Source organism: Gossypium hirsutum, chromosome A01 (genome assembly GCF_007990345.1).
Source record: "Gossypium hirsutum isolate 1008001.06 chromosome A01, Gossypium_hirsutum_v2.1, whole genome shotgun sequence".
Taxonomy (NCBI): domain Eukaryota; kingdom Viridiplantae; phylum Streptophyta; class Magnoliopsida; order Malvales; family Malvaceae; genus Gossypium; species Gossypium hirsutum.
Window position 1 is genome coordinate 9279180 of NC_053424.1, and position 26110 is coordinate 9305289.

General features: G+C 37.4%; 1 non-coding gene across 1 annotated transcript; it reads left to right on the forward strand.

Annotated features, from left to right (window-relative positions):
• Window positions 1-4821: 4821 nt before the first annotated feature.
• LOC121208323 (small nucleolar RNA R71) lies at window positions 4822-4928 on the forward strand. The gene has a single exon (XR_005903282.1). It is a non-coding gene; the product is annotated as a small nucleolar RNA R71 (small nucleolar RNA).
• The last annotated feature ends 21182 nt before the right edge of the window (window positions 4929-26110 follow it).

Below are 26110 nucleotides of genomic sequence, written 5' to 3' on the forward strand. Positions count from 1 at the left end.
CCCCACACTTAAGATGTACATTGCCCTCAATGTACAGAGATAGACATTAAAGTAAAAAAAAAGATAGGGGGAGAAGTGAAACTTCCTGTATGATGAATTCCTCAAACTGGAGTTTTTGAATAGTAATTGGTTTGAGAGTGGAGGAGGATACTCCTGCGGTTGTAGAGATTCATTAATCCATAAGTCTTGCGCCACAAGAATATTATATCTAGTGGTAGCTATGGTCGTGGTCGAGCAGGACATGACAGTCGTGGAGAACCTTTCCCGGTGGAGTTTTAGTTCCTATGTGATGATGAGCTTAAGAGCTCGGTATAACAATGATAAAATCAGGAACTTTTTAGGGGATATTAGGAAGAATAATTACTCATAAAGAAATAACCAAAATTAATAATTAAAAATAAAATTTCTAAAATCTAATAAAAATAAAAAGTAGTTTCAATAAAAATTAAAAACATAAAATAATAAATAAATATTTTTAAACATCTTCATCGCTGGATGGTTCGCGAGGTGGGACTGGCGATGAGATGTGGAGGTGCTGACAAATCTGCTGTAGAGTAGCATCAATGTTGTCAAATCGTTGAAAACACTACTGCTCGAATCAGGTGAGGCACTCAGAGATGTCAGCATATGAAGCCGCCGTATGAACTGGATGAGAGGGTGGTGATGGCTGAGTTGGTGGGTCCTCGTGCTGTGGGGGGACATCATCAGGAATGTCCTCGTAGGCCTCCTCCTTAGTAGTTTGGGCGAGACGATACTGGGGAGGGTAGGTTCCTCAGCGCCTCTCAATTATCCTCATGCTAAGCATGCTCGAGATGTCTTGTGGAGACATTTGGCTGATGAGGGTGAGGGATGATTCTTGGGCCACGGTGTTGAGGAGCCCAAAGTGTCACTCCAGTCGAGTCACGTAGGTGCCGATGGAGATGACCCCCTTCTTATGCCGCTCCGTCTGGTGCTGAATCATGAGGGCGATGAAATAGGCAAGGTCGATGACGTGCCCATGCGACATGCACCATAAGAAGTAGGCTTCATGGGTGTTAACAACGCCAGTGCTCTCTCGCCTCCCCATAATCGTGTGAGCTAAAATAGTATGTAAGTACCTCAAGGATGGTGGGAGAACTGATGCCTTGGAGCGGCTAGGATTGTAGGAGGCTGCGCCAGGGGCCAAAGTGTGCCAGCACTTCGAGGGGGAGAAGTGTATGTGGCAACTGAGAGTGTCTAAACCATTCTCCTCCTTGAACTCCTTAGTATATAAGCCCAGTGCAACACCAAACTCTGGGACGCTTAGCTGGCGGATTAACCCACCTAGGAAAAATTGAACCATGTCGGGATCATCGTAGTTCGTCATCACGGTCTGAAGATGGAACGTTGAGCATAGTTCCATTGTGAGCTCAAGGTATGTTGGCTTGATAATCCCAAAGAATAGCTCCCAAGGGTCGGTGGTTAGGAGGGCTTGAATAGAATCAGCCAACTAAACTTGTTCTACAGTAGCCCAGTCGATGCAACGGCCCGCAATTAAAGGTCGGGCCCAAAGTATTTGGAATAGTTCTTCTTGGGGCCATCGGGGGAACTGTAGGAGAGGGTGACGAATTTCAGCGGTTGGACCCGCGGAAGAGAACGCTCCCTTCCTCTTCTTTAAAGCAGGTATGACAGTTTTCTTTCCTCTTGAAGACGACATTGTGTACTTGCAAGTGGAAACATTAATTCGTCTTTTGATAAGTGGACAATTTATAATATATAAAAGGAATGGGACTAAATTCGAAAAGGAAAATGCATAAATATATTCAGCCACAATTACTAAATTCAATTAAAACAATGAGTTCAATGACCCATTTATTTGTGGCATGAGCATGGTGATATAAGTAAAAATGGTAAAGAATGGAATGCAAAATACTATATGAATGAAAAGAGATGTCAACACAATATGCATGATTATTTCAACTATCCTAGCCATGAATATTCACTTCTAACTAATTAAATGAAGTGTAAGAATCATGTAATGAGTAAGATTTTAAACATGAAAAAGATGATAACTTGTTTGATAAATGAAATTTATGTGATTATCAATAAGGAAATAACATGAAAAATATAGATTAATATGATAAATAGCATTATAAATCAGTGAAATAAAAGAAAAAGAGTAAACAAACGCTAAGGGAAGAGATTGAGCATCAAGAATGGAGTTGTAGGCGGTGCACGGGCGTGGCAGGGAGGTCATGTGAACTTGCAGCGGCTAGGGTTAGGCTTTTTGAATGGGGAGGAAAGTGAATAGTGTAGGGTATTTATAGATATTGGACCACACGGCCATGGCACACGCCCGTGTTCCCCAATTGTTTCCCCTGTGTTTCACGTTTTTCCTATTTTGGCGTGTCTAAAATTCGTCCCATGCTTGTGTACCTCGGGCGTGTAGGTTCATACGACAGTGTCTAGCTTTGTTTGTAAGCCCCACGCCCGTGTGTACAAGCCTCACGCCCGTGTTAATTTGACAGGTTCAACCACGGGTGTTGGACACGGGCGTGTCACATGCCCGTGGTAGTTTCTCAGTTTCAACCACGGGTCTTCCACATGGGCGTGTCGCACGCCTGTGTTGTTTTGCCAGGCTTGACCACGACTATGTCGCACGGCCATTGCGTTGTATTGTAGCCCGTGTTGGAAAAATCCTTGCCCTGTTTTCACACGGCCATAAGCACGCCCGTGTGCTTGGCCGTGTCTCTGTGGAAAACCTGTATTAAAGAGCTCCGTTAGAAAGTTAGATGTTGAAAACTAAATTTTGGAAGAAGTTAATACAGTTAGTACTCGAGTTGCCTCCCGAGAAGCGCTTATTTATAGTCTAAGCTCGACTTGCCTCTCCGTTGAATGATCATGATGGTTCGAGGAGTTTATACTCCTCATTCCTACTATCAATCTTAAAATAAGGTTTTAAATGGTATTGTTTACTTTAAAAGTGCTGAACTTGGGATGACTCACCTCTACCGTACCGAATGGAAAAATACTGAGTATCGTAAGAGGGATTTCTTCATTCAGTGTGGTAGTGACAATGTGGGGATCTGCGGCATCTAATAAGACTTTATCACCAACCTTAAGTTGATTTAGAGAAGTATCGGGCTCGTTCTAGCGTAGTTTCGATTTATCGTGTGTTCTCGGATTATGTGTTCGCCATTCATCTAGCTCCTCTATTTGCAGCCTTTGTTCTTTATGAATAGAACCTCTACTGTTGTTTGAGAGTGGCTCATGTACTTCCTTCAGACTTATCTCCTGCAAAGTGGATTGTATCATGTGGTCAGTTTTAATAGAATGGTTTAGACGATCACCTTCAATTTTCGATGTGTTGTCAGAATTGCGAGCTTGAAGGGTGAGTGTTTCGTCTCCTACGCGAAGCGTGAGCTCACCTTTGCCAATATCAATAATTGTTTTAGCAGTTGCTAAAAAGGGCCTTCCCAGGATTAAAGGAGTATCGTTATCCTCCTCTATGTCTAAAACAATGAAGTCAACGGGAAATATAAATTTATCGATTTTGACTTCAATAATACCCTTAGGAAATCTTATAGTTTTATCTTCTAATTGAATGCTCATCCAAGTCTGTTGGGGTTTACCGAGACCTAGTTGCTTGAATATTTTAAAAGGCATGACATTGATACTAGCCCCTAAATTAGCTAATACATTATTAACATCTAAACTACCAATTAAGCAAGGAATCATAAAACTCACTGTATCTTTTAGTTTGTTCGGTAGCTTATTTTTCAGAATAGTTGAGCACACTGCGTTTAGCTCCATATGCGACGCATCGTCCAACTTCCACTTATTTGCTAAAAGCTCTTTCAAAAATTTCATTGCGTTTGGCATCTACGATAGAGCTTCAATAAATGGTAAGTTAATATGTATTTTTTTAAGACTTTAAGGAATTTACCAAATTTTTTATCTGATCGGTCTTTCCTTGTTTCGTTGGGGTATGGTACACGAGGTTTATATTCGACATTCATTGATTTGTTTGTATTTTGATCTACCTCACCTTGAACTTTGCTTACCACAGTTTCTTACCACGGTTCTAGTTCAGGCTCCACAAATCCTTCTTCATCTTGAACATTAATTGCGTTAAGCTGTTCCCTTAGGTTGGGTTCAGTATTACTTGGCAAACTACCTTGTGGTTGTTCGGAGATTAGTTTGGAAAGCTGGCCTATTTGACTTTCGAGCCCTTAGATCGACACTTGTTGATTCTTAAGTGCTGTCTCGGTGTTTTGGAAATGAGTTTCTGACACCGATATAAAATTTGAGAGCATCTCTTCAAGGTTCGGCTTCTTTTTCTGTTGGTAGGGTGGTTGCTGAAAACCCGGAAGATGTTGTGGTTTTTGATTTCCTTGGCCTCCCCACGAAAAATTGGGATGGTTCCTCCAACTTGCATTGTAAGTGTTACTAAATAGATTGTTTTGAGGTCGAGGATTATTACCCATGTAGTTTAATTGCTCGTTATCCATGTTATGGCCATAAGGTTGGTATTCCGAATGGCTTGTTCCACTGCTACTTGCTTCGCACTACATTACTGGGTGAACCTGTAAAGAACTAAGAAAACCATCAATATTTTTATTCAAGAGTTCTACTTGATTTGACAGCATGGTGACCGAATCGACGTTATAAACACCGGCTATTTTCGTTGGCTTTGTCCTCATGACTTACCACTGATAGTTATTCAGTGACATCTCCTCAATAAACTCGTAGGCATCTTTAGGTGTTTTATTATTGATGGTTCCGCCAGCAGCTGCGTCAACCATTTGCCGAATAGAAAGATTCAGACTATTGTGGAATGTTTGAACTTGGAGTCGAAACGGTAACCCATGGTTAGGGCACCTTCTCAGTAAGTCCTTGTATGTCTCCCATGCATCGTAGAGGGTTTCTAAATCCATCTGCACAAAAGAAGAGATATCATTACGTAATTTAGCCATCTCAGTAAGAATTTTTCGGTCATTTGTTCCCAAGTAGTAATTGGCCCTCGTGGTAACGAGTTCAACCACTGTTTAGCTTTGTTCTTTAATGAAAAAGGGAATAACCAAAAACGAATGGCATCATCAGAAACGCCATTGATTTTAAATGCATCGCAAAATTCCAGAAAGTTTTCTAAGTGAACGTTGGGATCTTCATCCTGCAAACCATCAAACTAAACAAATTGCTATATCATCTGAATAGTGTTAGGTTTTAATTCAAAAGTATTTGCAGCTACAGCAGGTCTAACTATGCTAGATTCAGTTCTTGTTAAAGAAGGTTTAGCATAATCATACATAGTGTGTAGAGCAAGATTTTGATTAGCCGCAATTGCCGGAGGTAGCTGATTGTCTTGGTTTTCAGCCATCTCTTCGATTAGGGGTTGAGTATCGTCTTCTTGCTCGTTCTCTGTGTATCGTAAGCTTCGCCTTATTTTTCTTTGATTTCTGCGAACTGTATGATCGATTTCTTCGTTAAAAAGTAATAGTCCTGACGGGTTTCTTCTAGTCATAAACTATAAAAACCTGCCAAGAGAAAGAAAAAGTAAGTTAATAAAAAACAGTAATAATAAAATTAAATTAAATTGCAAGAAAAATAAATGGCTAAAGTAATAAAAATTGAGCGTTCCTAATATCTTAGCTCCCCGGCAACAGCGCTAAAAACTTGATCGCGTGATTTCGTGATAGGTTTTAAATATTTATAATTACTCATTCTTGAACTAACTATTATTGCGATGTAGGCAACTGTACCTATCGAGCAGTAGTATAGTTTTAGCAAGACTGGATTGTTGAACCCAAAGGAACTAAAAGTACTAGTAATGACTGTCTTTTTATTATCTAGCCTAAGAATAAAGAAGTTTTGTTTTAATTAACTAATTATCTAAACTAAGAACTCACAAAGAAAAGAATTAGGGAATTGCTTTTGAGTAAAATCGATTGACTTAAGACAATACCAAAGGAAAGATCCACCGAGACTTTACTTGTTATTCTGGCTCCAAATCAGACGATTTATTCATTCAACTTGTTCCGCAGAGATCCCTAAGTTATGTTATTATCCCTATTCAAGACTAATAACATGTAATCCCTAGATTGAATAATCGAGACTTTTCTCTAATTAACACTCTGGGGTAGCATTAACTCGATCTATGGATCCCCTTATTAGGTTTCACCTTAATCTGGCAAAATCTTGTCACCCTATGTCTAGGCGCGTAATCAACTCCGCTTAATTATGAAAAATGTACTATTAGACAGGGTCTATTCCTCCTCTAAATAAGAGCTTGTCTTGAATCATTATCTTGGGATATCAAAACAAGAATTAAGAACACATAATTAAGAATAAGTTAAATATTTATCATACGATTCAGAAAATAATAACAAGATTCGTCTTAGGTTTCATTCCCCTTAGGTATTTAGGGGTTTTAGTTCATAACTAAATAAGACAACATCTTATAAGAATAAAGAATACAAAACATAAAGAAAACCCAAAACTCTTGAAGGGAAATTGAGGAGAGATCTTCAGTCTTGATGATGAATCTGACTTCTAAGATGGATCAATCGGCTTCCTTGGAGTAATTCTTCACTCCCTATTCTCCGTGTCCTTTTATTCCTTCTCTAGGGTGTATTTATAGGCTTTGGAATGCCTAAAAGCCCTCAAAATTAGCCTTTTTCAAATTGGACTCAACTTGGGCTCGGCAGGGACACGCCTGTGGCACACGTTCGGGTTCGATTATTCAGGCCGTGTTCAAGCCTGCCGAATTGACACAACCATTTGGTCTGCCCGTGTGAGGAGGTCTAGGCCGTGTTAGTTTCATACTTTGGCCTATTTTCTCCATTTTTGACCTGTTTATCGTTCCTTTCGCTCTCCTATGCTCTCCTAAGTATAAAACATGAAATTAAAGCATTAGAAGCATCGAATTCACCAATTCTAATGGGAAATCATCCATAAAATGCATTAAACATGGGGTAAAAATATGTATAATTTACGGTTTATCACCTACCCACATAATTGACCCCTAGTGAACCCCTTTGAGCCTTAACTATTATTTCTCGATCTTTCCCCTTAATATTAACCTACAACTTAACCCTTTTTGATTCATTAAGAATTTCTTCCTTTTTATTGACTCCCTTTTTATCGAGATTTAATTTAATTAGTTACCTATTTATGTTCGTTCATTCCAGTTGCTGAATTATTTTTTTATTATGTATTTTCCATGCTTGTTCTTATTCTAAAAAAACCGTACATTCATTCAAATTACATATTGTTCTAAAGAGCTTGGATAAGTTATCATATTGAGAGAAAAACTCCATTCATTAGTTTTGGTAAGTGTTAATTCTGGCACTTGTTTGTAATTTAGTGATTAGCATTGTTTTTCTAAGTTTGGTAATCTATTAAATTAATCTCGATATTAACCCTCTTTTTTAGCCTTTATCCACACTTTTAACCCAAGCCCATTACAACCCTGTTAAAGACCTTTTGATTTATGTATCATCTCATTAGTGGTGGAGATTTGATTTTCATGCAAGCCTATGGTAATAACTTTTCATGTTTGACTATTGAGTGCTTAATTATTGAACCTTAAACACTTTGAGTGATTTGAGTGAATCTTTAGTGAGGATGTCAACCCTTGTCGATTTGGAATTGAAGGTAATTACTTAGATAAAGGGGGATACCTACGATTTTATGATTGAAATGTTCAATTTGGATTGTTTGAAACTTTAATGTTCTTTTAGTTAAGCTCTTAATGTATGATTACTTGTGAATTATTTTGAACATTATTGATGAGAATTATAAGTTGAGAAGGATTTATTTTAATTGTGAGTTGAAGATTTTGCTTGAGGACAAGCAAATGCTTAAGTGTGGGGATATTTGATAAACCATAATTTATACATATTTTTACCCCAATGCTTGGCATAATTATGGATGATTTATTATAAGATTTAGTGAATTTGATGCTTCTAATCCTTTAATTTCATGTTTTATACTCAGGAAAGCCTAGGATAGCAAAAAGAGCGAGAAACGGCCCAAAAATAGACATATTGGGCCTAAATCAGTGTTTCACACGGCCTAGGCACTTCCACATGGGTGATTCACACGCCCGTGTGTGACACACGGGTAGACTACATGCCTGTGTGTCATGGCTGTGTCAACATTAATCCAAGTTAGAATTGCACACGGCCTAAGCACCTTCACACGAGCGTGGCACACAACCGTGTCCCTGTCGAACCCAAGTCTAGTTCTACTCGAAAAAGGCTAATTTTAGGCTATTTTGGGCACTCGAAAGTCTATATAAACACCCTAGAAGAGGATTAGAGGGGGGACGGAGAGCAGAGGCAGAAAATACTCAAGGAAAGCCATCGGAATCAGCTCAGGAATAGGATCTACATCAAGACTGAAGATTTCCATCCAATTTCCTAGAAGTTCTTTGGGTTTCTTTATGTTTTGTTGTTTTCCATTATTATTATGAACTAAATTCCCTAAATACCTAAGGGAGATAAAACCTAAGACGGATCTTATTATTATTTGAGTTACATGATAAATACTTGTTCTTATTCTTAATTGTGAATTTAACCCTTGCTTTAATATTCCAGGATATTAATTTAGCTTTTTGATGTGCTTATTCAGTGGAGCAAAAGTCCCTGTTTAAGAGTAGATCATTCATAATTAAGCGGAGTTGCATGCAATCCTAGAGATAGGACGAAATAAATCTACCGGATTAGAGTCAAATCTAATAAGGGAATCCATAGATCGAGTTAATGTGACAATAGGGGTTTTAATTAGAAAGAATTTTGATTAATCAACCTAGAGTCAATTGTTTTAGTCTTGAAAGGGATATTAACATAAATCAAGGATTTCTATGGATTAAGTCAAGTGAATAAATAGTCTAATTCAGAAATAATAAGTGAAGACTAGGTGGATTCTTCCTTGGGTATTGTCTTTTCTATCGGTTTTCTAAAAAGTATTTTCAACATTAATCTCTGTCGCGATCTTAGTTAATTAGATAATTAGTGTTAGTTTAAAAACATTGTCTTAATTGTTAGGCTAGATAATAAAAAGATAGTAATTACTAGTACTTTTTGTCCTCGTGGATATGATATTTTTGGTCTCACCATAACTATACTACTGTTCGATGGGTGCGCTTGCCTTAGTCAAATTTTGTTAGTTCGTTTCACGAACATCAGTGCTCGCTCTTTATTTGTCCGACATATTTTTCAGCCCACTTTGGAAATAAAGTTTATAAGCGAAAATTATGTTTCTTTAACCACAGGCAAATGACACATCTCCTTTAATATGAAATTTATGGATTCTGCTAGGTTTGTTGTTATATGGCCGTATCGTACACCTCAATCATATGATTGAGTCCACTATACCTTGGGTACCCATCGAGGTTTTCAACACCATATTTGTTTATTGCCCGCAAATTCTCTAATTTTTCATAGAAACGATATTGGACGAGGTCGTACCCTGTTGAAGAAAATAAGAGTATTTTTATGAATACAAACAGACGAGGTCGTACCCTATTGAAGAAAATAAGAGTATTTTTATGAATACAAACAATGTCTTAAAGAATAATATAGAAGATAATATTTACTACGTTCCTATGTCAATAACACATCACTGCTCATCATTCTTGTAAAATTGTCCTATGTAATTTGATATAACATGATGTATACAACACCTATAGTGTGCATGATCTCATTAGCTTCCACATCGATCAATCACAGCCTATATTTTGCGTACCTTATAAGAAATTATGCATATTTCAAGTTGCGACACAATATGCCTTCTCAAGTTAGTTAAGAAGAAGTCCTACGCATCAGTAGTTGTTCAACAATTGTAAAAGTTATTGGCAGGATTTTTCGATTATCATCCTATGCAATAGCCAACAACAAGTTATGCTCATATCTCTCGTACATGAATGTGTTGTCAATTTGGACTAATGGTTTACGATATTGAAATACTTAAATACATGGCCTGACTGTCCAAAAAAGATGATGGAAAATTCTTTTGCCTTGGACCACTTGATTTTCATGATACATAGGTTCCATTTGCAGATTGATGACTGTAATTGGGATGTACTAATTTAATACTTCAACCATCACACAGATCATTATATGATTTATCCCACCTATTATACATCTTTTTTATTGCCTTCTATTTTGCAACCGACCTTATAGTACGACATAGTGTAATTGTACTCACCATGGATATTAGCAATCAAAATTGACACTGGATTCTTAGAATTCGCTTTCTCTATATCAGTAATTTTAAAGATAAGGTCAAAATCCAATTTCGAATGATCTTTTGACATACCTTCAACAACACAAGTATTTCACCATGGGTAAGACAATATTAAAGATAAGATTAGAATCCAATTTTAGGTGATCCTAAGACATACCTACAACAACACAAGTATGTTGATCGTCATAGTTCTTTATTGTCTAGAACCTCGTCTCCGTTTTCATAGATGTAATGATTTTTCATAGACATCTATTGTCACACAGTGCACACTTCGCATCATGATTTTATAACATGGAAATTGATCCCATAATTTATGTTATACTGCTTCACTACAGCAACAACATGTTTGGAGGAAAACTCCATTATAACTTGTAAATTGCTGAATTTTAAAGAAAAACTCGCATGGTCCGATCTTCTGTAAGAAAGTTTTGGAAGTCCTAATAATGTCAACATTAAGCATGTGGGGTGAAGGTTTATAGTCGTAAAATCTGGTAGGCTCCAGCATTGTCCAGTCCTTTACTGTCAAAACCACTCCCTTTTGGTTTAGTAGGAACGAACTCTGGTTCAAAAAATAATGTAATTTCAATTTCATGTCCAGGGTTGGATATCTCTTTTTCAGTGCAATTTGTAGGAAAAACATCATCCGTTCTAGTCAATCGTATGTTAAAACCAATATTACTTACTGACCGCATGCATACGTGCACAGAAAAACAAACAATTTTATGAAATCAATTTAAAAGTGTGATTTTAACTGCAAGCATACAGTGTCAATTGTAATATTTGTAGTGTCAATGGGAGACTTGAGTATCTTAAGGTTTCAAACCCAAAGGATTGTCAAGTGGGTAAATGTGTTTATCAAGTTAATTACAAGTTAAACAATTACTAATCTAATCGAGTTGGAAATTATTAGTGCAAGTTCAAGTAAACAATTTATAAACTAAATTTAAATTATCAATTAAACCAAATAATCTAATTTTCTTCCTTGTTTTAGAAAATGTAAATGATAAAATGATGATCAATTGATTCGTTAATCGTTAACTAAAAATCTAATTTATACCGATTATATTAATTGTCACTCTTAGCTAGGAATCTTCTCTAGGTCTCATCCTAAACTAAAAGATGCCACCTAGGTTCTCCTCTCTGTTTTGCTTACGCATATAGGTATCCTCTTAATCTCACTACTCGGCATAATTATATTGGACTATTTATTGGTTTAGCAGGGAACTAGCAAAAGCATAGAAAAATAAAAATGAAAGGGATGATTGAATTAATTAACTAAGCAACCCTTATAAACATCAAATAAAAACCTTAACCAAATTATATTTTCCCATTCCTACTAAGAAGCTAACAAATCTCCATAGGACTTAGTCAAATCTCCCTAGGACTTAGTCTTATTAATAAAAAAATTTGCAGTGCTTGAGACACTAATATTCTCCTCCTAACTCAAGTGTTGTAGACACCAAGTTTATTCCTAAGAAACTCAATTCGACAAACATGAAAATTTTATTAAAAATATTTTTCATCTGATCTTCTGACTTGCAAACTAACCAGTTTCTTCAATATTCATCTTTTATGAATTCCTTCTTGGCTTGTGCAACTTTAAGAGTTGCCTCTAATTATTTCCTAGCTTGCAATTCCATCTTTAGATCATCTAATTCAAAATTCCACTATTCAAAATCATTACCAACTGCCCCCAAAAAAGTCATGAGAGTGGCCAGAGTGTCGGCCCTTCCTCCAAGGTCTTGTGTTGTCACTATACTTGTGATTAACACCATTTATGGTTTGATTAACAGATCTTCTCGCAGCCAATAATTCCTTTTTCAATTTTGCATTGTGCACTAAAAGCCTGATCACTTCACCAACTAAATTCTTAAACTCAACAATAGCTACAAATGTCAATTCTTTCACATAGGAAGCTTCTTCAAATATTTCATGTGTAGCAGATGATGGTTTATCATCAAAGAGAGATGTCAACTGCAGCTCTAAGAGAGTTACCTTTGCACGCAATTCCTCATTCTCAAAACACTTGTTTTGCAGTTGTTCTTGCAGGATACAATTATTTTTCGATTTTTATCTCAAGCTCAAAACACTTTTCAATACATTGTGTCATCAATTTTATATCTATCTGTTGCATTTTGACAAATGATGCATTAGAAATTGAAGCTTCCCCACTCTCAATTATGTGTTTCCCTAATGCCTTTGTCTGATTCCTTTTTTTCTTAAATGTCTCTTTCTTAATTTTGAAGCTAAGATTTCGAACTATTATGGTCATTTGCAAACTGGTCCAACAAGTATTTCAGGGTGCTGAAGCTAAATGCAATCTCTTCAGCAAGCATGTAACACCCCACATTCGACCTAGATGTTATGGCCGAATCTTGAGGAATTACATAAACTCATTTTAAACCCAAATTCTGAACCAGAAAAAAATGTGTGTTTTGACAATATTTATTTTGGAAAATCTCTTACAAGTTTTTAGGAAGATACTCGTTAAAGCTATTTATTTTATAGAAAACACTTAATAGATTACTTAATCTTTGCAGTAGAAATTTCAGAGTTTTGGTTTTGGAAACCTAGATTCTAATTTGTTAAACCGTATAATTTCAAATTTTATGATAAAAATATCAAAATTCGATGGAACAAACCAAACTGAAAAGTAAAGTTCAAAATAGTTTTACAGTCCAAAAGGTCCATGAATAGTTTAAAAACATAAACCATCTCATTTTATTAATCGAGAATCCAATCTGAGATCCCACAAGCCACCCAGTCCTAAATTTGCTGATTACCTGAGAATATAAAAATATAGGGTCAGCTAATAAAGCTCAGTGTGCAACTCAACCCTCATGCATATAACATATATCATATACTCAAACAAAATTCAATAATTTAACAGACACAAATGGCATGAAAATTTTATGAATGCAACATATTTCACATATCATTTATAGATTCTACCCTCATTCGCTACACACCATCTCCATCTATCCCTACACACCAATAAGTGATCATATGTCACTGTACAGAATTGTGCAGTCAAGGCAGCCAAAAATAATGCGATAATCTGTCAGAATCAAGTAAGTGTGGTCAAACTACCAGAATTGCAGTCAAGCTACCAGAATAAATATGTGGGTAAACCATTGGATAAGACAGATCATTAAATTGTTAATATGTAACAGTCTGGTTTTAACCTTAGTCGGAATAGTGGTTTTGGGACCACAAATCCGAGTTAGAAAAATATTTTTATATTTTTTTCGTGCCTATTATAAGTGAATTGACATGTGTGAAAATCTCGTGTGAAAATTTAACTGTTTGTGTGCTTAATTTGAAAAAAAGAACCTAATCGCATAAAATGTAAAAGCTGTATGCTAGATGTTAAAGTGCCAATTTGAGTTGGCCTTTTAAAGTAAGGGTCCTTATGTTGTTATTTGTCCATTGGGAATGTTAGTGGACTAAAACAACCATTATTTAAAAGTTTTATAATTGTTTATAAAAGGGCAAAATGGGAAAATGTTTATTAAGTAATTAAAATAAAACAAAAGCATGAAATTAGCCATTTGTTCATGCTATTCCACTGAAAATACAAAGAAAAAGAAAAGAGAAAGCTCACTTATGGTTCAGAACTTTGAATTGGTGAATTAGGTATAGCTCACTTATGGTTCGGAACTTTGAATTGGTGAATTAGGTATGTCTTTTGCTCGGTTTTTGATAATTTCTATGTTCGTGTAATCGTTGCTTCGTATACTATCGAACCCATGCTTCAATTTACGATTTTGGTGATGATTTTGAAATGTGCCATTGATGAAAATGTTAGCTTTGTGATGTTAGTTGATAAATTATGGAAGCTTGATGTTGGGTTTAAATGTTTTGTTTTTGGATTTTGATGAAATTGAGTAATTTGGGCTAAATTGTGAAAATATTATTTTGAGGGACTAAAATGTGAAATAAATGAAATTTGTGGACTAGTATGAGTACAATGAGAATTCGGCTAAGCTTGTGTATATGCAAATTATGTGTATTTTGTGATTTTGTAAAATAGGGACTAAAGTGTCGAATGTGAAAATGTGAGGGCTAGTTTGCATAATGTCCTAATTGTATACATATAGATTGTTTCGAATTATTTGGTGAATAAAAGGGTTAATTTAGAATACATTTAGATCAAGAAAAGAGGAATTCAGACTTAGACCGAGGGGAATCGAAGATTGTAGAATAAATAGTCCGAGTCAAAAATTTCCGAGTATGAGGTAAGTTTGTACTTAAAATGTGATGTTAAGAAAGTTTTGATGCCTTTATTCTACATGGGTTGTATATAATTGAATTGCATAATATGGTGATGAATCGGAAGCTTTCGCACTAAGTGTGCGATTTAATTAGCTTCGGCTACTTGAGGCACTAAGTGTGCGATACCGGCTTAGTCTCGGTTATTTGAGATGGCACTAAGTGTTCGGAAATATTTAGCTTCAGCTAACCTTATAGCACTAAGTGTGCTGATGTGTAAAATACGAATAACTTATGGAAAGTCTTATAACATTCAACTTGAGGTAAGTACAAAAGTGAATAAGTACGAGAAGCTTCAGGTATGTATAATGCCTAAGTGGTAGATGATGTTAAGTATATGAATCTCTTTGAGTTGATATAGTTATATGGATTGAAATTGTGCAAATCCTCATAGGTTATCATTTTATGTTTATATACTATGAATGTGTTGAGTACGAGCTTACTAAGCTTTTGAAAGCTTACTCTGTGTGATTACTGTTTGTTTTACAGTTATCGTAGCTACTGAAGGCTCGAGGATAGTCGAGGATCATCACCACACTATCGATCTCATTTTGGTACTTTTGAAAATGTAAATATTTGAAGTATGGCATGTATAGGCTAGTAGTTGTGAAGTATGTTATGTGATGTTAATTTGCAACTATGGCATGAATGATGTATGTTTTAGCATAAAGAATGGTTGATTGGGTTGTACATGTATGTTTGTTTCCTTGTTGTAGGTTGACCCATAATGGGTGGCAAGTTGGCTTAAACCAAGCCTGCATTGTGCCACACGGTCACGGGACACGTGCGTACCTTGTAGCCGTGTAAGAAAAGTAGTATTTCCTTAAAAATTACACGGTCTTGACACACGGGCGTGTCATATGGCCATGGGCTAAAGTCAGTAGCTAGCTTAGTATAACAAGGCCATAGCACACGGCCGTGCCTATTGGCCGTGGGTGAAAGTCAGTATGGTCACACTATTTCGGCACAGCTGGTTCACATGGGTGTGTCTGATACCCGTGTAAGGCACACGGCCTGGTCACACTAGCGTGTGACCTTAACATAATAGAAAAAAATTTCCTAAGTGTTGAAAGTTGTGAACATGTTCGGTTTAGTCCTGACCTCTTCCTAATGCATGTTTAAGGTCTCATTGACCTAATAAAGGGGCTCATGTTGATGTTTGACTATTATGCTATGATGTCTACGAAATGAATGTGAAGTGTTTAGATATGTTTGGTAATGCCGCTTAACCCTAGTCCGACGATGGATAAGGGTTAGAGGTGTTACATTTTGTTGGTATCAGAGCTATGGTTTAGTCAGTTCTAGGATTACCATAGCGTATGTGAGTGATCGCGTGATTTCGTGATAGGTTTTAAATATTTATAATTAATCGTTCTTGAAACTAACTATTATCGCGATGTAGGCAAGTGTACCTATCGAACAATATTATAGTTTTAGCAAGACCGGATTGTTGAACCCAAAAGAACTAAAAGTACTAGTAATGACTGTCTTTTTATTATCTAGCCTAAGTATAAAGAGGTTTTGTTTTGACTAACTAATTATCTAACTAAGAACTCACAAAGAATAGAATTGGGGAATTTCTTTTGGAAAAATCGATTGAATTAAGACAAAACTTAAAGAAAAATCCACCTAGACTTTACTTGTTATTTTGGCTCCGAATCGGACGATTTATTCATTCAACTTGTTCCGTAGAGATCCCTAAGTTATGTTTTTATCCCTATTCAAGACTAATAACATCTAAACCCTAGATTAAATAATTGAGACCTTTCTTTAATTAATACCCCAGGGTTGCATTAACTCGATCTATGGATCCCCTTATTAGGTTTCACCCTAATTTGGTAAAATCTTATCACCCTATGTCTAGGTGCGCAAATAACTCCGCTTAATTATGACAAATGTACTCTTAGACAGGGTCTATTCCTCCTCTGAATAAGAGCTTATCTTGAATCAGTATCCTGGGATATCAAAACAAGAATTTAGAACACATAATTAAGAACAAGTTAAATATTTATTATACAATTCAGAAAATAATAACAAGATTCGTCTTAGGTTTCATTACCCTTAGGTATTTAGGGGTTTTAGTTCATAACTAAATAAGAAAACATCTCAGAATAATAAAGAATACAAAACATAAAGAAAACTCAAAACTCCTGAAGGGAAATTGAGGGGAGATCTTCAGTCTTGATGATGAATCCGGCTTCTGAGATGGATCAATCGGCTTCCTTCGAGTAACTCCTTCCTTCCTTCCTGTGTGTCCCCTTTTCTTCCTCCTCTAGGGTGTATTTATAGGCTTTGGAATGCCTAAGAGCCCTCAAAATTAGCCTTTTCCGTATTGGACTCAACTTGGGCTCGGCAGAGACACGCCCGTGTGCGATTACTTTAGGCCGTGCTCGAGCTTGCCAAATTGACACGGCCGTGTGGTCTACCCATGTGAAGAGGTCCAGACCGTGTTGATTTCGTACTTTGGCCCATTTTTTCCATTTTTGCCCTGTTTCTCATTCCTTTCGCTCTCCTATGCTCTCATAAGTATAAAATATGAAATTAAAGCATTAGGAGCATCGAATTCACCAATTCTAATGGAAATCATCGATAAAATGCATTAAACATGGGGTAAAAATATGTATAAATTATGGTTTATAAAATACCCCCATACTTAAGCATTTGCTTGTCCTCAAGCAAAATTCTCAACTCATAATCAAAATAAATTCTTCTTAATTTATAATTTCTATCGATAATATCTCAAAATAATTCATAGGTAATCATACATTGAGAATTCAACTAGAAGAACATAAAAGTTTCAAACATTCCAAGTTGAGTATTTAATCATGCAAACATAGGTATCTCCCATCATCTAAGTAATTACTTTGATTCAAAATATCACAGAGTTTCACATCCTTACTAAAGATTCACTCAAATCACTCGAGGTGTTTAAGGACAATAATTGAAGCACTCAATAGTTAATAATGAAAAATTATTACCATAGGCTTGCATGAAAATCAAATCTCCACCACTATAATTTGAGATGATACATCAATCAAAAGGTCTTTAGAGGGATGTAATGAGGCTTGGTTAGGGGGTGTCGTCACAGGCTGAAAGAAAGGGTTAGAATCGAGATTGAGTTGAAAAATTACTTAACTAGAAAAATATTTAATCATCATTTACGTACAACATAATTCCTTTTCTTGACTATGGAATTCGAATACTTAAGCTTACAAATAAAAGATCACTACTAATATGTATACATGCTTTTTTTTAAGAACAAGTTAAATAACATAGACTAACTATTAAGAACCAGACATAGCTAAGCAATTTATTCAACTCAAATCTCGACAAAAATAGGGATCAAATTAATTTAGGGGATTTCAACAATAATGGGTTAAGGGTTAATATTAAGGGTAATACAAGAAATGGCTTGTTAGCTTAACGGGGTTTACTAAGGGTTAATCGTGGAGGTAGGCTTTTCATGGAATGAGTGGGTTAATCCTAGGTGCCTTTATCATTTTGACATATCAAATCAAATGGTGTGGTCTTGACATGCATAATCAAGCAACTTCTAGAATAACAATTCAATACTGACGCACTCAAAGCAATAATAAAGTGAGCATGAAAGAATTAGTAGATGCTCAAAAGGCTCAAAAATCTCACAAAAATTATGGATTTTTTATGTTTAAAACTTGTGAATTCCAACTCAAAGTAATACCTAAACTTTGGGGAAACAACCAAGATTTTTAAATTCTTAAAAATCAACTTATCATGCTTGATTCTCTAATGTCTTAAAGTTTAAAAAATCAATGCATAAATGCCTATGTTTTAATTCAAGATATATCAATCAAAATCATAAATCAATCAAAATTTATCCTAAATATGATATGAGATCTTTTCAAGAGAACAAGGCAGTCATTCAGGGATTTTTCTGATAATGCAATAAATACCCCCCACACTTAAGATGTACATTGCCCTCAATGTACAAAGAAAGATAGGAAAAAAATAAATTTGTAATCATAAGATAGGGGGTGAAGTGAAACTTCCTATATGATGAATTCCTCGAACGGGAGTTTTAGAGAATAATTGGTGCGAGAGTGAAGGAGGATACATCGGCTGTGGTAGAGGTTCATTAGTCCATAAGTCCTGTGCCAAGAGAATATTATATCTAGTGGTAGCTATGGTCGTGGTCGATCAGGACATGGCAGTCGTGGAGAACCTTTCCCGGTGGAGTTTTTAGTTCCTATACGATGATGAGCTTAGGAGCTCTATATAACTGTGATAAAATCAGGAACTTTTTAGGGGATATTAGGAAGAATAATTACTCATAAAGAAATAACTGAAATTGATAATTAAAAATAAAATTCTAAAATCTAATAAAAAGTAAAAAGTAGTTTTAATAAAATTAAAAACATAAAATAATAAATAAATGTTTTTAAACATCTTCATCACTGGATGGTTCGCGAGGTGGGACTGGCGATGAGATGTGGAGGTGCTGACAAATCTGCTGTAGAGTAGCATCAATGTTGTCAAATCGTTGAAAATACTGCTGCTCGAATCGAGTGAGGCGCTCAGAGATGTCAACATATGAAGCCGCCGCATGAATTGGACGAGAGGGTGGTGGTGGCTGAGTCGGTGGGTCCTCGTGCTGTGGAGGGACATCACCAGGAATGTCCTCGTAGGCCTCCTCCTCGGTAGATTGGGTGAGACGATATTGAAGAGGGTAGGTTCCTCGGCACTTTTCGATCATCCTCATGGTAAGAATGTTTGAAATGCCCTGTGGAGAAATATGGCCAATGAGGGTTAAGGATGATTCTTAGGCTGCGGTGCTGATGAGCCCGAAGTGTCAGCCAACCGAGTAACATAGGGGCCAATGGATATGACCCCCTTCCTATGCTGCTCCGTTTGGTGCTGAATCGCGAGAGTGATGAAATATGCAAGGTCGATGACGTGCCCGTGTGACATACACCATAAAAAGTAGGCGTCGTGAGTGTTGGCGATGCCAGTGCTCTCTCACCATCCTAGAATCGTGTGAGCCAAAATGGCGTGTAGGTACCTCAAAGATGGAGGGAGAGCCGATGCCTTGGAGCGGCTAGGATTATAGGTGGCCCCACCTGGTACTAGTGCATCCCAGCACCGTAAAGGAGAACGATGGATGTGGCGATTGAGAGCATGTAAGTTATTCTCCTCCTTGAATTCCTCCGTATATAAACCCAGCATTGTACCGAATTCTGGGACACTAAGCTGGCGGACTAACCCGCCTAGGTGAAATTAGACCGTGCCGGGATCATCGTAGTTCGTCATTACGGTCTGAAAATAGAACGTTGAGTATAGTTCCATCGTGATCTCGAGGTATGTTGGCTCAATGATCCCGAAGAATAGCTCCCAAGGGTCGGTGGTTAGGAGGGCCCAAACCGCTTCAGCCAACTGAACTTGTTCTACCGCAGCCCAGTTGATGCAGCGGCCCGCAATTAAAGGTTGGGCCCAGAGTATTTGGAATAGTTCTTCTTGGGGCCCGATGGGGAACCTCAGGAAAGGGTGACGAACTTCTGCGGTAGGACCCGAGGAAGATGACGCTCCCTTCCTTTTCTTTGAAGCAGGGACAGCAGCCTTTATACCATGTGAAGGCGACATTGTATACCTGCAAGTGGAAACATCAATTCGTGTTGATGAGCAGACAAGGGAAAAAATGCGACTAAATTCGAAAGAAAAATGCATAAATATGTTCAGCCACAACTACTAAGTTTAACTAAAACAATAAGTTCAATGACCTATTTCTGTGGCATTAGCATGGTGATATAAGTAAAAATGGCAAAGAATGGAATGCAACATACTATATGAATGAATAGAAATGTCAACACAAAAGGCATGATTATTTCAACTATCCTAACCATGAATATTCACTTCTAACTAATTAAATGGAGTAGAGAAATCATGTAATGAGTAAGAATTTGAACATGAAAAAGATGATAACTTGTACTATAAATGAAATTTGTGTGATAGAAAGATGAAAACAACATGAAAAATATAGATTACTATGATATATAGCATTATAAATCAGTGAAATAAAAGAGAAAGGAGTAAACAAACGCTAAAGGAAAGAGATTGAGCGTCGAGAACGAAGTTGGGAGCGGCGCACGGGCGTGGCGGGGAGGCCGTGTGGACTTGCAGCGGCTAGGGTTAGGGTTTTTGAGTGGGGAAGATAATGAATAGTGTAGGGTATTTATAGATTTTGGGGCACACGGCCAGGCAACACGTCCGTGTTCCCCAATTTCAGCCTGTGTGATTCGCAAATTTTGAGTTTGGGCACGTCTAACATTTAGTAATGCCCATGTTCCTTGGGCGTGTGGGTGCACACGGTCGTGTCGCACGGCCATGTCTGGCGTTGTTCACTTCTCCCACGCCCGTATAGGTAGATCCACGCCCGTGTCAATCTAACAGGTTCGACCACGGGTGCTAGACACAAGCGTGTCGCATGTCCGTGCTGTTTTAATAGGTTCAACCACGGTTCTTCCACACGGACGTGTCGGACGCCCGTGTTTGTTTTGGCAGGTTCGACCACAACCATGTCACACGGTAGTGGCATTTTATCATAGCCCGTGTTTGGTAAAATCGTTGCCCTATTTTCACACGGCCCTAATCACGCCCGTGTGCTTGGTCGTGTGTCTGTGGAAAACCTGTATTCAAGAGCTCCGTTAGTAAGTTAGGTGTTGAAGACTAAATTTTAAAGAAGTTAATATAGTTAGTGCTCGGGTTGCCTCCCGAGAAGCACTTATTTATAGTCTAAGCTCGAGTTACCTCTCCTGTTAAATGATCATGGTGGTTTGAGGAGTTTATACTCCTCATTCCTACTACCAACCTCATCAAAATAAGGTTTTAAACGAGTGTTGTTTACCTTAAAAGTGCCAAACTTGGGATGACTCACCTCGACTGTACTGAATGGGAAAATACTGAGTACCGTAAGAGGGATTTCTTCATTCGGTGTGGTAGTGACAATGTGGGGATCTGCGGCACTAATAAGACTCTATCTCCAACCTTAAGTTGATTTGGAAAGGTATTGAGCTCGTCCTGGCGTAGTTTTGATTTATCGTGTGTTCTCGGTTTATGCGTCCGCCATTCATCTAGCTCCTTAATTTGTAGCCATCGATATTCATGAACAGGTCCTCTACTATTGCTTGAGAATGACTCATGTGCTACCTTCAGACTCATTTCCTGCAAAGTAGGTTGTACTATATTGTCAGTTTTAGTAGACTGGGTGAAACGATCACCTTTAATTTTCGATGTGTTGCCAAAATTGCAAGCTTGAAGAGTGATTGTTTCGTCTCCCACATGGAGTGTGAGTTCACCTGTGCCAACATCAATGATCGTTTTAGCAGTTGCTAAAAAAGCTTTCCTAGAATTAAAGGAGTGTTGCTATCCTCTTCTATGTCTAGAATAATGAAGTCCACGGGAAATATAAATTTATTGATTTTAACTAGCACATCTTCAATAATACCCCTAGAAAATCTTATAGTTTTATCTGCTAATTGAATGCTCATCCTAGTCTGTTTGGGTTTCCCAAGACCTAATTGTTTGAACACTTTGTAGGGCATGACGTTAATACTAGCCCCTAAATCAGCTAATGCATTATTAACATCTAAACTACCAATTAAGCAAGGAATTGTAAAACTCTCTGGATCTTTTAATTTGTTCGGTAGCTTATTTTCCAGAATAGCTGAGCAAACTGCGTTTAGCTCCACATCTCCGCTTATTTGCTAAAAGCTCCTTTAAAAATTTCATTGCGTTTGACATCTATGATAGAGCTTCAATAAACTGTAAGTTAATGTGTAATTGTTTTAAGAGTTTAAGAAACTTACCAAATTGTTCATCTGAGCGGTATTTCCTTGTCGCGTTGGGGTATGGCACACGAGGTTTATATTTGACATTCACTGATTTATTTTTATTATGACCTACCTCACCTTGGCCTCTGCTTACCATAGTTTCTTGAGTCGGTTCTAGCGCAGGCTCAACGAATCCTTCTTCATCTTGAACATTAATCGCGTTGAGTTGTTCCCTTGGGTTGGGTTCAGTATTACTTGGTAAACTACCTTGTGGTCGTTTGGAGATTAGTTTGGAAAGCTAGCCTATCTGAGTTTCGAGCCCTTGGATCGACGCTTGCTGATTTTTAAGTGCTGTCTGACATCGATATAAACTTTGAGAGCATCTCTTCAAGGTTCAGCTTCTTTTCCTGTTGGTAGGGTGGTTGTTGGTAGCCTAGAGGTGGTCTCTAATTTCCTTGGCCTCCTTATGAGAAATTTGGGTGGTTCCTCCAACCTGCATTGTAAGTGTTACTATATGGATTGTTTTGAGATTGAGAATTAGTACCCATGTAATTTAATTGCTCGTTATCCATGTTGTGGCATAAGGTTGGTATTCCGAATTGTTTGATCCACCTCCACTTGCTTCGCACTGCATTACTTGGTGAACCTGTGAAGAACTAAGAAAACCATCAATTTTCTTATTCAAAAGTTCTACTTGATTAGAGAGCATGCTGACCGAATTGACTTTATAAACACCGGCTGTTTTCATTGGTTTTGTCCTCATGACTTGCCACTGATAGTTATTCAGTTACATCTCCTCTATAAACTCATAAGCATCTTCAGGTGTTTTATTATTGATGGTTCCGCCAGCAGCTGTGTCAACCATTTGCCGAGTTGAAGGATTCATGCCATTATGGAATGTTTGAACCTGAAGCCAAAGTGGTAACCCATGGTCAGGGCACCTTCTCAGTAAGTCCTTGTATCTCTCCCGTGCATCGTAAAGAGTTTTTAAGTCCATATGCACAAACGAAGAGATATCATTACGTAATTTGACCGTTTTAGCCGGCGGGAAATATTTTAATAGGAATTTTTCGGTCATTTGTTCCCAAGTCATGATTGACCCTCGTGGTAATGAGTTCAACCACTGTTTAGCTTTGTTCCTCAAAGAAAAAGTAAATAACCGAAGCTAAATGGCATCATCAGAAACACCTTTAATTTTAAATGTATCGTATAGTTCCAAAAAGTTAGCTAAGTGAGCGTTGGGATCCTCATCCTGCAAACCATCAAACTGAACAAATTATTGTATCATTTGAATAGTGTCAGGCTTTAGTTCAAAAGTATTTGCAGCTACAACAGGTCTAACTATGTAACACCCCTCACCCGTTTCCAACACCGGGACAGGGCTCAAGGCATTACCGAAACTTTATCATTCATAAACATACAAAATCGGGTCACCAAATTTCATCCAAAATTTAAAACTTCTAGAACATAAGCATATCGTTCCTTATACAGGCCATCGAGGCTTATAACCTACATTAAGGCGGTTCGGTAAAAAACCAAAATCATTCGGTAAACTTTGGGCGACTTAATAAATTTCTGCTTTTGAGTGTTACACGCCCCTGTAGGTGGGCCTTGTGGACTCACACGCTCGTGTGGCCTAGGGCACGTCCATGCCTTTAACCCGTGGGCAACACTGACTTTTGGGCATGGCCAAGACACATGCCCGTGGGCTCACCCCGGTCCAAAACTTGAGCATTCTGTTAAAATAGCATGGCCCAGACACACGCCCGTGTCCTACCCGTGTGCTAATTTGACTTAAAGTTTTAGGTGCAGGGGACACACGGCCATACCACATGCCCATGGAGATGGGTCGTGTGTCACACACGGTCTAGACACACGCCCGTGTGTCTAGCCATGTGGACATTAATAAGCTATTTTCCAAGCCTTTAGTCACCCCTTTCTACTACTTGTGCCTAATGGTTACCAAGTTTGAGAGAAATCATGATTATACACTTGTAAATAATCTTAATGAAAATAGTTGTATGAAAACCTCATATCACTGGTTTCATACATAAGTGGTTATTTCCTATTTAGTGTCATTGGTTCCCATATTACATTAATCCATCTGAAATTGGCTCATTCATGTGATTCATTGCCAATTGATAGCAACCCATCATTTGTAATTAAGACCATGCATAAAATCGTAAGTCATGGCCTACTTAAATTAAGCCAATTTTCATGGCCATATACCAAGAGATAAACATATTTTTTACATGCCTTTGCTGGGCAAATCAAATGACACATATAACAAAATACTCAAAAATACTATACAGGCCATTGAACAAAATAAACAGAGTTTTTATACCAAAGCTTGTTTAGTTAATAGTGTGTTGCTTCTCCAACCGTCTTCCAATCCTTATGAGTCCTCGAGCTCTGTAAAACAGGGAAAAGAGAGGGGTAAGCATTTTCATGCTTAGTAAGCTCGAACAACCGAAGAGTAAACTTATCGAGTAATTAGCATACATCCATACTTAAATCATGAAATCATCCAAAATGAAATGATTTCTTATCACATGCACTCAATCAATGAGTTAGTCACATAATCATGTATCATGTAATTTAACTAGATGAGCTCATCATTCAACATTTCATTCATACATGTATCCTACGTTAATCTCGTTGAGTTTCTAGGAAATCTTGATGGAATACCCATTATCCGTCAATTCATTCAAATGATCTTTCCATATATGCACTCCCGCGAACCTCATGCCATATGGCGGGATTACCAATCCAGGCTAAATCCCCAATTATATGAACTCATAAGGTGATGTCTGGATTGCCAGTCCAGGCTAAATCCCTTATGACGACAAACACCCTTAATGAGCTCGGATCTGAGTTACCAGTCCAGGCTAAATTTCAAGGAACACCCGTTCGGGTTAGATTCCTTTCCATACTCGAGATCATGGATTACCCGTTGGGGCTAAATCCTTACTGCAACACATGCAGGATCTCCTTTCACATGTAAAACATGGTTTATCCATCGAATTTCCTTTTAACCTCAACCGAGACGATTATCAACAAGTCATTATCAAATATGCATTTCATGAATTTTCATGCCATTAATAATGCAATTATCATGCATTCATAAATCATACAATCATGCATATTAGGGGTTTACTTTAAGTTATCCGAACTTACCTGGTAACAGTTTCAGAGTTATGTTTCGGTTATTTCGAAACCTTGCGTTTACCTTGATCAGCCTCCAGAATGTGTTCCTCGAGGTCTATAACAACAAATTTAGCTCATTAATACCCCACATTATACATTTCAAGTTTGATATCTACCCAGATCCAAATGACCGTTTTGCCCCTAAACTTTGATATTTTTACGGTTTAGTGGTAGGCTCGTATAATGAAACACATGAAATTTCTATCTTACCCAAGCTTAACCGAACATTTTTCTCTCTTATGAAAACCCACATTTTTCATTATTTTCCTCATTTCTACCACACATTTACATCTTTTGCAAAATAGTCCCTATAAGGGTTTCTCATGAAAACCAACTTGGAAAAGATGTTTAACACACATTTATCTTTCATATTCCTCCATAATCCATAACAATACCAATAACTCATGCATGGGTAAATTTTTGAACATGAACCCTGGCATGAAATATGGGTTGAAATAGATAGAGCAAGCTACCGGATTTCAAAAATACAAAGAACATGAAAAACAGGGCTTAGGAGCACTTACTATTGAGCTTGAAAATTGAAGAAACCCTAGCTATGGTGTCCTCCAAATTTTGGCAGCTATGGGAAGAAGATGAGCATATTTTTGCTCCATTTTTCC